Source organism: Gossypium hirsutum, chromosome A09 (genome assembly GCF_007990345.1).
Source record: "Gossypium hirsutum isolate 1008001.06 chromosome A09, Gossypium_hirsutum_v2.1, whole genome shotgun sequence".
In the NCBI taxonomy this organism is placed as follows: domain Eukaryota; kingdom Viridiplantae; phylum Streptophyta; class Magnoliopsida; order Malvales; family Malvaceae; genus Gossypium; species Gossypium hirsutum.
In genome coordinates this window covers 27,026,148-27,040,197 of record NC_053432.1, presented here as the reverse complement: position 1 = coordinate 27,040,197, position 14,050 = coordinate 27,026,148, and positions in this window count along the sequence as shown.

Below are 14,050 nucleotides of genomic sequence, written 5' to 3'. Positions count from 1 at the left end.
CGGTAAGTTTACTTTTCGGTTATTCGAGCGTACTAAGCATGTAAATGATTACCCCTCTCTTTTTCCCTATCTCGTAGAGCTCGAGGACTCATAAAGACTGGAAGACGATTAGAGAGCCGTCACACAATCAACTTGTCAAGCTTTGGAATAAAGACATTTTTATTTTGTTCAATGACATGTATAGGATTTTTGAGTATTTTGTTATATGTGTCATTTGATTTGCCAAATGAAGGCAAGTAAAAATATGTTTATCTTTTTGTATATGGCCATGAAAATTGGCTTAATTGAAGTAGGCTATGACCTACGAATTTTTGTATGGTTTTATTTACAAGTGACGGATTGTTACCAATTGGCAATGAGTTACATGAACGAGCCAATTTCGGACGAATTAAAGTGACATGGAAACCCATAAACACTAAATGGGAAATAACCTTTCATGTATGAAACCAATTATATGAGGTTTCCATACAACTAGTTTTATCAAGATTATTTACAAGTGTATAATCAGGTTTTCCTTCGAACTTGGTAACCACTAGGTATAAGGAGTAGAAAGGGGTGACTTAAGGCTTGGAAAATAGCCTATTAGGTTCCACATGGTCGGACACAAGGGCGTGTGTTTAGGCTGTGTGTGACACATGGTTCCATCTCATGGGTGTGGGCTATGGCCGTGTGTCCCTTGCACTTAAAATTTTAAATCAAAACGCACACGAATAGGCCACACGGGCATGTGTCCTTGCCGTGTCTAAAAGACAGTGTTGCCCACGGGCAAGCAGCACGGGAGTATGCCACGGTCGTGTTGATAAGTCAGTGTTACACACGGCTGAAGGGCATGGGCGTGTCCCAAGTCACACGGGTGTGTGAGTCCACACGGCCCATCTACACAGGCGTGTAGCACTTTAAGATAAGGAAAATTTTCTAAGGTGCCCAAAAGTTTATCAAACGCTCTCAGTTTTGTCCTGTGCTGCCTCTAGACATGTTTTAGTTCTCGAAAGCCTGTTTAAGAGAAATGATATACATATTTGAAAAGTTTTAAATTAGAGCGCAACTTACTGACCTAATTTAATATGTTTATGAACGTGAAATCCCGGTAACACCTTGAGCCCTATCCCGGCGTCGGATACGGGTGAGGGGTGTTACATTTAGTGGTATCAGAGCTATGATTTAGTCGATTCTAGGACTACCGTAAAGAGTATTGAGGTTTTCTATACATGTCATTATTCGAATATTGATAGTGTGACGTTTCCTAACTGCTCAAATTGTTTTGAATATAGTAAATGTTTTCCAATCGAGCACAAGATGAGTCCGAGGGAGCCGAGAGCCATGCTCCAGCTTCTGTACAACGAGTTGTATCTAGTAGTAGTAGAAGGCTTTTTTCAGAAGGCCGGGAAGAGGCCCAAGCTACCTTTTTTGATATGATGGATGAATGGTTTGGGGATTACCTGAGAAATCGCCCCAACATACCAAGACCTCCCCCACCCCCTAATCAACCTGATGATGATGTGCCGCAAGGTATGGCATCGGTTAGAATTGGTAAGGCCCCTGTAGAAAAACTTAGAAAGTATGGGGTTGAGGGATTCAGAGCTAAAGCTAATGATGACGCTGAAAGAGCTGAGTTCTGGCTCGAGAATACTACGCGGGTGCTAGATGATTTGTCGTGCACACCCAAGGAATGTTTGAAGTGTGCTATGTCCCTTTTGAAGGACACTGCATGCCATTGGTGGAAGATCGTATCCTTGGTAGTGCCGAAGGAAGATATTACTTAGGATTTATTCCAAGCAGAGTTTAGGAAGAAATACATTAGCCAGCGATTTTTGGACTCGAAGTGAAAGGAGTTTCTAGAACTCAAACAAGGGAACAAGACTGTAGCGAAATATGATAGAGATTTCGTACGACTAAGTCAGTACGTAATTAAATGGGTCCAAACAGAATCAAAAATGTGTAAACGCTTCGAGAAAGGCCTGAATGAGGACATCAAGTTGTTGATTGGGATCTTGGAAATATGGGAGTTTGTCGCATTGGCCGGTCGAGCCAAGAGGGCCGAAGAACTTAATAATGAAAGGAAACAAGCTAAAAGAGAGGCTCGAGTTGCGAGCAAGAGGTCTAGCGGTAAAACACTCTCGTTCCCCATAAAAAAGCCAGAAGCCAGTATGAACACTCCACTTCGTCAGTGGGATATTCAGGTAGAGCGAGAAGCTCTAAACGACGAGGTCAAAAGTCTTCCTCCCCAATGGTAACTAGTGTATGGAGTGTAGATGATCAAAATTCGAAGTGTAAGATTTGCAATAAATTTCATTTCGGAGAGTGTCGAATGAAGAGTGGCGCATGTTTTAGGTGTGGTTCTTTAGATCACTTTCTGAGAGACTGCCCGGAACGAGTCGAAAAAGAAGTGCATGTAACTCCGAAATCGAGTACTCCTATTCCTCGAGGTAGACCTCTGAGATACCCTGGGAGTGCTAGTGGTAGTAGAGTTGTGACTAAAGACGCTACAAAATCAGAGGTTCGAGCCCTGACAAGAAAGTATGCGATATGCGCCCGAGAGGAAGCCTCTGCTCTAGATGTTATTACGAGTACTTTTTCCCTTTTTAATACAAGCGTTATTGCCTTAACTGACCTGGGGTCGATTCATTCATACATTTGCATGAGCTTGGTATCTAGAATGAACATACTCATTGAGCCTACGAAATTTATTATTAAAGTGTCGAACCCACTAGGTAGATCAGTCATGGTTGATAAAGTCTGTAAGAATTGTCCTTTGACGATTCAGGGTCATTGTTTTCTGGTTAATCTTATGTTGTTACCATTTGATGAATTTGATGTAATACTTGGCATGGATTGGTTAGCACTGCATGATGTAATTTTAAATTGTGGTAGTAAGTATATTAAATTGAAATGTCCGGATGGTGAGATTCTACGAGTTGATTCAAGAGAGTTGGATACGCCTCCGATTGTGATCATGGCAATGGTTGCTCAGAGATATATGAGAAAAGGGTATGAAGCCTATCTTGAATTTGTATTGAATAGTAAGGAAACATAGTTGAAGATTGAGTTTGTGCTTATAGTATTAGAGTACCTAGATGTATTTCTAGAAGAATTACCCGGATTACCTCCTGAGAGGGAAATAGAATTTGGTATTGAGCTGGTTCAGGGACAACTTCTATTTCTATTGCTCCGTACAGAATGGCACCAATTGGGTTGAAAGAGTTGAAGGCACAGTTACAAGAGCAGAAAGATAAAGGATTCATAAGGCCAAGTTTTTCACCTTAGGGTGCCCCCGTATTGTTGGTAAAAAAGAAAGATGGATCGATGAGGTTATGAATCGATTATCGGCAACTGAACAAGGTAACTATCAAGAATAAGTATCCTTTAACAAGGATAGATGACTTGTTTGACCAGTTGAAAGGAGCCACCATGTTGTCTAAGACAGATTTGAGGTCTGGCTATTATCAGCTGGGAGTTAAAGAATCAGATGTGCCTAAGACAGCTTTCAGAACGAGGTACGGTTATTACGAATTTCTCACCATGCCGTTTGGGTTAACGAATGCATCAGCCGTATTCATGGATCTAATGAATAGGATCCTCTAGCCATATTTGGATAAGTTTGTCGTTGTGTTCATTGACGACATCTTGATTTATTCCAAAGATGAGTCAGAACATGCAAAGCACTTGAGAATTCTGTTGCAGACTTTGCGGGAAAAGCAGTTGTATGCTAAGTTTAGCAAGAGTGAGTTTTGGCTTCAGGAAGTTGGATTTTTGGGTCATATTTTTTCGGGTGAAGGCATCCGAGTTGATCAAAGTAAGATTTCTGCTATCGTCGAATGGAAATCACCTAAGAATGTAACCGAGGTTAGAAGCTTTTTGGGCTTAGCCTGTTACTATTGAAGATTTGTGAAAGAATTCTCCATGATAGCAACTCTGATGACAAGATTGTTACAGAAAAACGTTAAGTTTGAATAGACGGAAAAGTGTCAACAAAGTTTTGAGAAGTTAAAGACACTATTAACTAAAGCTCCTGTTTTAGTATTGCCTGAGTCTGAAAAAGAATTTGTAGTCTATAGTGACGCGTCCTCAAATGGACTGGGTTGTGTACTTATGAAAGATGGCAAGGTAATAGCTTATGCTTTACGAGAATTGAAGCCGCATGAGAAGAACTATCGTACACACAACCTAGAACTTGTCGCCATCGTTTTTGCTTTGAAAATTTGGATGCATTATTTATATGGTGAGACTTGCCACATATTCACTGACCACAAAAGTTTGAAGTATTTGATGACTCAAAAAGAATTAAATTTGAGGTAGCGGGGGTGGCTAGAGTTAATCAAGGATTATGAACTGATCATTGAATATCACCCAGGAAAGGCGAATGTGGTCGCTGACGCGTTGAGCAGAAAATCCTTGTTTGCATTAAGGGCCATGGATGCTCGTTTGGCATTGCTTAATGATAGTTCAGTCTTGGCTAAGCTAGAGGCTAGGCCGACATTCCTTCAGGAAATCTATGATGCTCAAACTAATGATGATGACTTGCAAGCTAAAAGAACTCAATGTGAGTCAAGTATTGAATCAGATTTTCGAATTGGTTTTGGTGGTTGTTTGATGTTCAGAGATAGGGTTTGTGTACCAAAAAACAATGAACTTATTCAAAAAAATTTGCAAGAAGCATATAACAGCTATTTGTCAATTCACCCGGGAAGTACCAAGATGTACAACGGTTTGAAGAAAATGTACTAGTAGAACGGCATAAAAAGAGATATTTCTGAATTTGTGTCGAAATGCCAGTATGTCAGCAAGTTAAAGCTGAACATTAAGTGCCTTCAGGTTTGCTACAGCTTGTGATGGTCCTCGAATGGAAGTGGGACAAAGTTACTATAGATTTCGTGACAAGATTGCCATTGACTCTGAAAAAGAAAGATGCCGTATGGGTCGTGGTAGATAAGTTGACGAAGTCGGCTCATTTTATTCCGGTGAGGATAGATTACTCGCTCAATAGATTGGCCGACTGGTACATTTCTTAGATTGTAAGATTGCATGGGGTACCACAATTGATTATTTTTGACAAAGACCCGATGTTCACTTTGAGATTCTAGAATAAATTACAAGAAGCCTTGGGTAAAAAGTTAAGCTTTAGTACAGCTTTTCACCTTCAAACAGATGGTCAGCCTGAGTAGATGATTCAGATTCTTGAGGATATGTTGCGATGTTGCATCCTTGAATTTCAGGGTAGCTGGGAAAAATATTTGCTCTAGTAGAATTCACTTACAACAACAGTTTTCAGACGAGTTTGAAGATGGCACCTTATGAGGCCTTGTATGGTAGGAAGTACCGAACTCCATTGTATTGGACAAAACTTAAGGAAAATCAGATTCACGGAGTTGATTTGATTAAAGAAATTGAAAAGAAAGTTAAAGTGATACGAGACTGTTTAAAAGCAGCATCGGATAGGCAAAAGTCATATGCTGATCTAAAAAGAAAGGAAATTGAGTTTCAACTTGGAGATAAAGTATTCTTGAAACTGTCTCCATGGAAAACAGTGTTGAGATTTGGCCGGAAAGGTAAACTGAGTCTGCGATTTATCGGACTCTACGAGATCATTGAAAAAGTTAGACCGTTAGCCTATCGATTGGCATTGCCACCTGAACTGGAAAGGATTCACGATGTGTTTCACGTATCTATGTTAAGGCAATACCGATCAGACCCCTCTCACGTGATTTCGCTGACTAAGATTGAAATTCGACCGGACATGACCTATGGAGAGGAACCAGTTAAAATATTGGCTCGTGAGGTTAAATAGCTAAGGAATAAAGATGTAGCCTTAGTAAAAGTTTTATGGTATCGACATGGTGTAAAAGAGGCTACATGGGAACCAGAAGAAACCATGAGAGCCAATATCCGAATCTGTTCACTGGTAAGAGTTTCAAGAACGAAAGTCCCTAAGGGGGGAGAAATGTAACATCCCAAAATAGGGCCGAGTCAGAATTGTCATTTCGGGACCACAAATTCAACATCAAAATATTTATTTTATGATTATTATGAGGCCTAGAATACGAGTATATGCATGTGTTAAATTTTCATGAAGAAATTTTATGAGTAAGGTGCTCAATTGGAAATTAGGGACTAAATTGAATAAATTGCAAAACTTGAATTCTAGAAGCAATTTGTATGAAATTACTTTAGGTTATGAAGTAGAAGGTCTTGGAGAGTAATTTGCCCAATTTCTAAATTTTTGGACAAAAATGGGCTTGCATGGATGAAATTTTAAAGAAAGGGCATTAGGGCATTTTTGTCAATTGGCGTTTTAATGAAATAAAATGGGAAAAATCAAGCCAAAATCAGCCATTCTTCTTCTCCATGCTGCCAAAATTCTCTTGTCACCATAGCTAGGGTTTTCAAGCATTCCAAGCTTAATAGTAAGTGCTCCCAAGCCCCATTTTTAATGTTCTTTGTATTTTTGAAATCCCGGTAGCTTGCTCTCTCCATTTCTACCCATATTTCATGCTAAGGTTCATGTTTAAAAATTTACCCATGCATGAATCACTTGTATTTTGATGGATTATGGAGGAATGTGAAAGATGAATATGTGTTAAACATCTTTTTCTAGGTGATTTTCATGAAAAACCCTTGTAGGGACCATTTTGCAAAAGTTGTAAAATGTGTGGCAGAATTGTGAAAATAATGGAAAATGAGGGCTACCATAGGAAGGAAAAGTGTTTGGCTAGGCTTGGGTAAGGTAGAAATTGTATGTGTTTCATTATACTAGCTTAAGGACTAAATCGTAAAAATATCAAAGGTTAGGGGCAAAATGGTCATTTGGATCGGGGGTGAGAATTAGACTTGTGATGTATAATGTGGGGTATTTATGTTATAATTTTGTTGTTATAGACCCCGAGGAACAAATTTCGGAGGTCGATCGAGGTAAATGGAAGGTTTCAGAATAATTGAAACACAACTCCAAAACAAATACCAGGTAAGTTCGGATAACTTAAAGTAAACCCCTAATATTCATAATTTTATGATTTATGAATGCATGATGATTGTATTTATTATTGGCATGAAATATCATAGAAATGCATATTAGATGGTAACATGTGAAAAATGTCTCTGTTGAGGTTGACAAAGGGAATTCGATGGTAACCCATAATTATGTGTGATTTGAGATCCTGCATATGTTGCAGTAAGGATTTAGCCCGGATGGGTAATCCGTTGATCTCAATTATGAAAAGGATCTAGGCCAGACGGGTGTTCCTTGAATGATCGAGCCTCCTAAAGAATGTGTGTGCATTATGGATTTAGCCCGGACGGGTAATCCAATTAGGTCTAAATTTAGCCTAGACTGGTAATTCAGATCCGAGCTCAGTAAGGGTGTATATCTATAAGGGATTTGGCCTGGATTGGTAATCCCGCCATAAGATGTGAGGTTCGTGGGAGTGCATATATGTGAAATAATCATTCGTAAGAATTGACACTTAATGGGTATTCCATTGAGATTTCCAAGAAACTCAACAGGATTAATATGATGTATGTCAATAAGATGATGAATGAAGAGCTCATCTACATAAATTACATGATGCTTTGTTATGTAACTAACTCATTGATTGAGTGCATGTGATAGGGAATCATTTCATGATTGATGATTTCATGATTTAAATATGGATGTATGATAATTACTCGGTAAGTTTGCTTTCCGATTATTTGAGCTTACTAAGCATGTAAATGCTTACCCCTTTCTTTTTCCCTATCTCATAGAGCTCGATGACTCATAAGGACTGGAAGACAATTGGAGAGTCGACACACTATCAACTAGTCAAGCTTTGGTATAAATACATTTTTCATTTTGTTCAATGGCATGTATAGGATTTTTGAGTATTTTGTTATATGTGTCATTTGATTTTCCAAATGAAGGCTTGTAAAGATATGTTTATCTTTTTGTACATGGCCATGAAAATTGGCTTAATTGAAGTAGGCTATGACCTACGAATTTTTGTACGGTTTTATTTACAAGTGATGGGTTGTTACCAATTGGCAACGGGTTACATGAATGAGCCAATTTCGGACGAATTAAAGTGACATGGAAACCCATAAACACTAAATGGGAAATTACCTTTTATGTATGAAACAAATGATTTGAGGTTTCCATACAACTAGTTTTATCAAGATTATTTACATGTGTATAATCAGGTTTTCCTTCTAACTTGGTAACCACGAGGTATAAGGAGTAGAAAGGGGTGACTTAAGGCTTGGAAAATAGCCTATTAGGGTCCATATGGTCAGACACACGGGCGTGTGTCTAGGCCATGAGTGACACACGGTTCCATCCCATGGGTGTGGGCTATGGCCGTGTGTCCCTTGCACTTAAAATTTTAAATCAAAACGCACACGAGCAGGCCACACAGGGGTGTGTCCTTGCCGTATCTAAAAGACAGTGTTGCCCACGGGCATGCAGCACTGGCGTGTGCCACGATCGTGTTGATAAGTCAGTGTTGCACACGGCCGAAGGGCATGGGTGTGTCCCAAGTCACACAGGCTTGTGAGTCTACACGACCCATCTACACGGGCGTATAACAATTTAAGATAAGGAAAATTTTCCATGGTGCCCCAAAGTTTATCAAACGCTCTCGGTTTTGTCTCGCACCGCATTTAGACATGTTTTAGGTCTTGAAAGCCTGTTTAAGGGAAATGATATACATATTTGAAAAGTTTTAAATTAGAGCGCAACTTAGTGACCTGATTTAAGATGTCTATGAATGTGAAATCCCGGTAATGCCTCGAGCCCTATCCTGGCGTCAAATACTGGTGAGGGGTGTTACACCAAGCCACCCGTAAACACTCACATACTTATACTCACTTCATGGCATGCAACATTGCACATTTGATTACTCAAGCATCCACATTCAAGGTTAAAATATGACTTGATAATGTCAACATATCACCTAATCAAACTATCATGCTTTCCTATGGCATTCCACACCAATTTCATATTTGTCTATCATCTTTACTAACCTACTTTCAAGTTACCCACTTGCACCACCTTTATTTTCATACACATTAATCATATTTCATACACCAAACATACATGCCATCCATCACACTCATTATCCATAAGTAACCATATCCACATTAAAGCATACGCACATTTGCATGCATGCACCAATAATTAGGGTTACAACCCAAATAATCAATATGAGCAACCTATCATGGCCATATACAAAATAATCATAATACCATCATGAGCCAACACATTTGGCTAACCAATATGACACATAAAAAAATGCCAAGTCCCTATACATGCCATATCCAAAATGATAAAGCTAACTGTATCCAAATGTTCAATTGACAGTGTGATCGAGTCTCCGACGTTCTCCGATCCCTGAGCTAGCTTGGTGAAACTATAAGAGATGGAAAAGAAAGGGGGTAAGCATAAAGCTTAGTAAGTTCACATGCAAATAAAGGTCAGCTTAAACAAGCTTGAATCATACATTTAACCTGACGAACATAATCTTGCATTTTATCAATTCTCATAAACTTATTCCTAATATATATATAAATAAATGTTCTGACCATGAGTTCATCATATTTCATGTCATTCACATTAGTTTGATATACATACCTATGCCCAATTGCACATTATAACTTATTTTCATGTTTTGACGCAATCGTTATGATTATTCATAGAACTTCTTTGAGCTACCCATTGAACACTCGAAATACTATCGGATACATCAGAAGTTTGCACCTAAATGCCTTATATGTAGCTAATGCTACCTCATATCTCATATCACATGCTGCTTGTTTATGAGCTACTCACGGATCTATTCACCTAGGCTGTCAGGTATCTGCAACACATGCCGGACTACCTTGCCATCAATAACATATACGAAACCGACACCCGGACGCCAAAACATGTGTCACATAAATCACGAACTCAGACCACAACTCAATGAGTTTGGATGTCACATATATCATGAACTCAAACCACAACTCAATGAGTTTAGATTACATAATTCCTAGTGACATGTCACTTGTATCCTAAACTATTCATAATGTTCAAACGGGATTCTTCGATACCATATTTTTGTTGAACTTGCTCATAACGTCTAGTTCAATACTCATAGCACCAATCACATATTTATGGAATTGTCAAGCATAATTCAAAATACAATTTAGGCAATAAACACATGATTCAACATCGTATCAAATATGTATGTACTCACCATACATGTAACTTTAAAGCTTTTAAAGTATGGTACATGTTGCATTATTTGCAAATGAACTTACCTCGGTACAAAATGATAGAAACAAGTCTAATCCTCGTAAACTTTGTTTTTCCCTCGATCAAGACCCGAATCCTGTTTTTATTGATCTATAATTCAAAATTTAACTTTTCAATACATACATTGATCGACCCATAATATACACTTTGGTAAAATTACCATTTTACCCTTAACTTTTCACTTATTTACATTTTAGTCCCTAGGCTCGTCAAATGAAATGCATGAAATTTCTTGGTTACCCAAGCCTAGATAAACCTACACCATGTTTGTATCAACCGAAATTTTACTTTATTTAACATTTCTACTACTCATTTTTACACCTTTTACAAATAAGTCCTTTTTAGGTGTTTTCACTAAATATCACTTAGTAAAAGATGTTTACGACACATCAAACATTCATATTCCTCCATTAAACATCAAAATACAACCATGTCACACATGGTTCAATTTTCATACATGAACCCTAGCTCGAAATAATGGTAGAAATAGCTAGATCAGTTGTCGATAACTTCAAAAATGCAAAGAACATTAAAAACGGGGCTTGGGAGCACTTACAATCAAGCTTGAAATGTTGAAAATTGTAGCTATAGAGTCTCCCCAAAATTTTGGCACCCTTAGAGAAGATGGACAACATTATTGCTTGATTTTTCCCTTTTTATTCTTTTATTAACCAAATGACCAAAATGCCCTTAAGGCCTTTCTTTCAAAATTTTCCTATTCATGCCCATTTTTGTCCAAAATTTTAGAACTTGGTCAAATTTCCATTTAAGGACTTCTAATTAATAATCCAATGCAATTTCATGCTTAAGGCTTCTAGAACACAAGTTTTACAACTTATTCACTATGGTCCCTAAAGTCAAATTTGACATCTTAGGCATAGAATTTCTTCATGAAAATTTCACACAAACATCAAGTCATGTCATGGACCATCAAACAATCATAAAATAATTATTTTTATTTCAAATTTGTGGTCTCAAAACCACTGTTCTGACTAAACCCTATTTCGAGAAGTTACAGCTCTCCCTCCTTTAAGGATTTTCGTCCTCAAATATCTTACCTGTAAAAAGGTTTGGGTATTATTTCGTTATGGCCTCCTCGGCCTCCCATGTAGCCTCTTCAACCCCATGTATTTGCCATAACACTTTCACCAAGGCAATGCATTTGTTTCTCAATTTTTAACTTCTCAAGTTAAAATCTTAACCCTCCTCACCATAAGTCATATCCGGTCGAATCTCAACTTCTATCGATGAAATCACATGTAAAGGATTTGATCGACATCGACACAACATAGACACATGAAATACGTCATGAATATTTTCCAACCTTGATGGTAAAGCCAACCGATAAGCAACCGGCCCTATTCTCTCGGTGATCTCATACGGTCCTATAAAACGAGTACTCAACTTGCCTTTTCTTGCAAAATATCAAAAGCTTTTTCCATATAGATACTTTCAAAAATACCTTATCATTGACTTGATACTCAATTTTTTTTCCATTTCAAATCTACATAGGATTTTTGCCTATTCGAAATAGCTTTCAGACAATCATGAATTATCTTCACTTTCTCTTCGATTTCTTTGACTAGATCTACTCCCTGAATCTAATTTTCTTTCAGCTTGGTCCAATAAAATGGTGTTCGACACTTACGTCTGTACAATGCCTCATAGGGCACCATTTTCAAACTCGACTGATAACTATTGTTATAGGCAAACTCCACTGGCGGTAGGTATTTTTCCCAACTACCTTGGAATTCCAATACAAAACATTAGAGCATGTCTTCCAAGATCTGAATTACTCGCTCAGACTAACCATTATTCTGCAGATGAAAAGCAGTGCTAAAATTCAACTTTGTACCCAAAGCTTCTTGTAACTTTTTCCAAAAACTGTAACAGCCCGTTTTTTGGGTTAATCAAAATAGTGGTTTTGGGACCAAAAATTTGACGTCAAAAATTTTATTTTATTATTATTTTAGTATTTACAGCATGATATTAGAATTGTGTGAAAATTTCATGAAGAAATTTTACCATTTAAGTGTTTAATTTGGTAAAAATGACTAAATCGCGTAAGGTGTAAATGTATAGTTCTATAAGCTAAAGTGGCTATTAACTATGAAATCTCAATATGGAAGTCCTTATGTAGTTATTACTCCATTTTTGAGTAAGTGGAATGTGGTGGCTTGGCATAATGGAGAATTTTAAAGTGTTTAAAGGTTAATATAGTAAATTAGTAAATAAGGTTAATTTTAATTAAACAAATTGTATCATCTTCTTCTATTATCTTTTCATCACCAAAATTAGAGAAAGAAAATAGCCATTGGAGATTATAAGGTTCGGCCAAGCTATTTGTGCTCATCTAGGTACGATTTTAGCTTAGTTTTTAATGATTTATACGTTTTTAAGATCGTTGCAACTAGTACTAGCTAGCCCGTGTCTTCGATTTCAAAAATGTTAAAGATTTTGATAGTTTCCATTGATGAGCTTATGTGTTCTTTGATTTTTAATGGTGAAATATGAATATTTGATTTTAGATTTTCATGTTTTATAAAGTGATTTTTGATGAAAATGCAAATTAAGGATTAAATTGTGAAATATTAAAACTATGTGGTTAAAAGTGTGATTAATCAGAAAAATGGGCTGATAGGAATATAAGAAAAATTCGGGTTGCATGGGGAATTGTATGAATTTGTATTTTTATGTGATGATGACTAAATTGCAAAAATGTGAAATGACAGGGGCAAAAGTATAATTTTGCCAAAATATGTAAATTGTGTTAAATTGAATGAATTAATGATTAAGTAAGTAAATTTTGTTATTATATAGATTGAGAAAAATGAGATTCGGATCTAGAACAGGGGAAAATAAAGTATCGGATTAGTCGACCTAATTCGTCATTACAGCGAACGAGGTAAGTTCGTATCCTAATAAATATATTTAAGTTTTGTTATAAATGCTTATTTATTATTGAATTGAATTGAATTATATATGTTTATCTGTCATTGAACTGTCATGAATGTCAAACGAGCAACTACGAGCAAGAATCTGCAAAGTTGCGACATCCGAAAGTCCTGTACGAACCTTAGGAATAGTATAGGATATAAATGTCATGACATTAGGTTACCGAGATGTGATTACATGTAAGATCATGTCTAGGACATTGGCATTGTTAATCGATTTCATGTAAGACCCTGCCTGGGATAGTGGCATCGATATGTGATAACATGCAAAACCGTATCTGGGATATTGCTTTGTACAAGCTATATGTGATTACTGAGTATCCTTAACGATTCTGAACGGTTCATTGGGCATAGTCAAGACGAGAATGAAAGTACAATCAAATTAAGTGATACAGGTTCGTACAGAACTTATATGAGAATCAAATGAAGGTAATTTGGTAAGTTCTTGGTGTATCATGTACATGAAATAAGAAAGATTTATGTATAAAAATGTTTCATGCCAAAATGTGTTTATTTGGCTATGACAAGTATGAATTGAAAGATATGTGAGATATGAATTATAATTGTTTTAACTAAATATACATATGGCAAAAAAGGAGCGAAATACCGTTATTCGATGATATATCACATAAGTCACTTGGCAAAATAAAAGGTGGTGGAAATTGAATAAAATAAAGTTTTTATAAATAATTTCTTATGCATATGGAGATGTGAATGAATTGATAAGAAGTATTCAAACCATATGTGTTTTGAATGAATAAACTCATGAAAATCTTGATTAACTATGTGCATGAAGTCGGGATAAAATGGTGCAAACTTCTGAATTATATCAGAT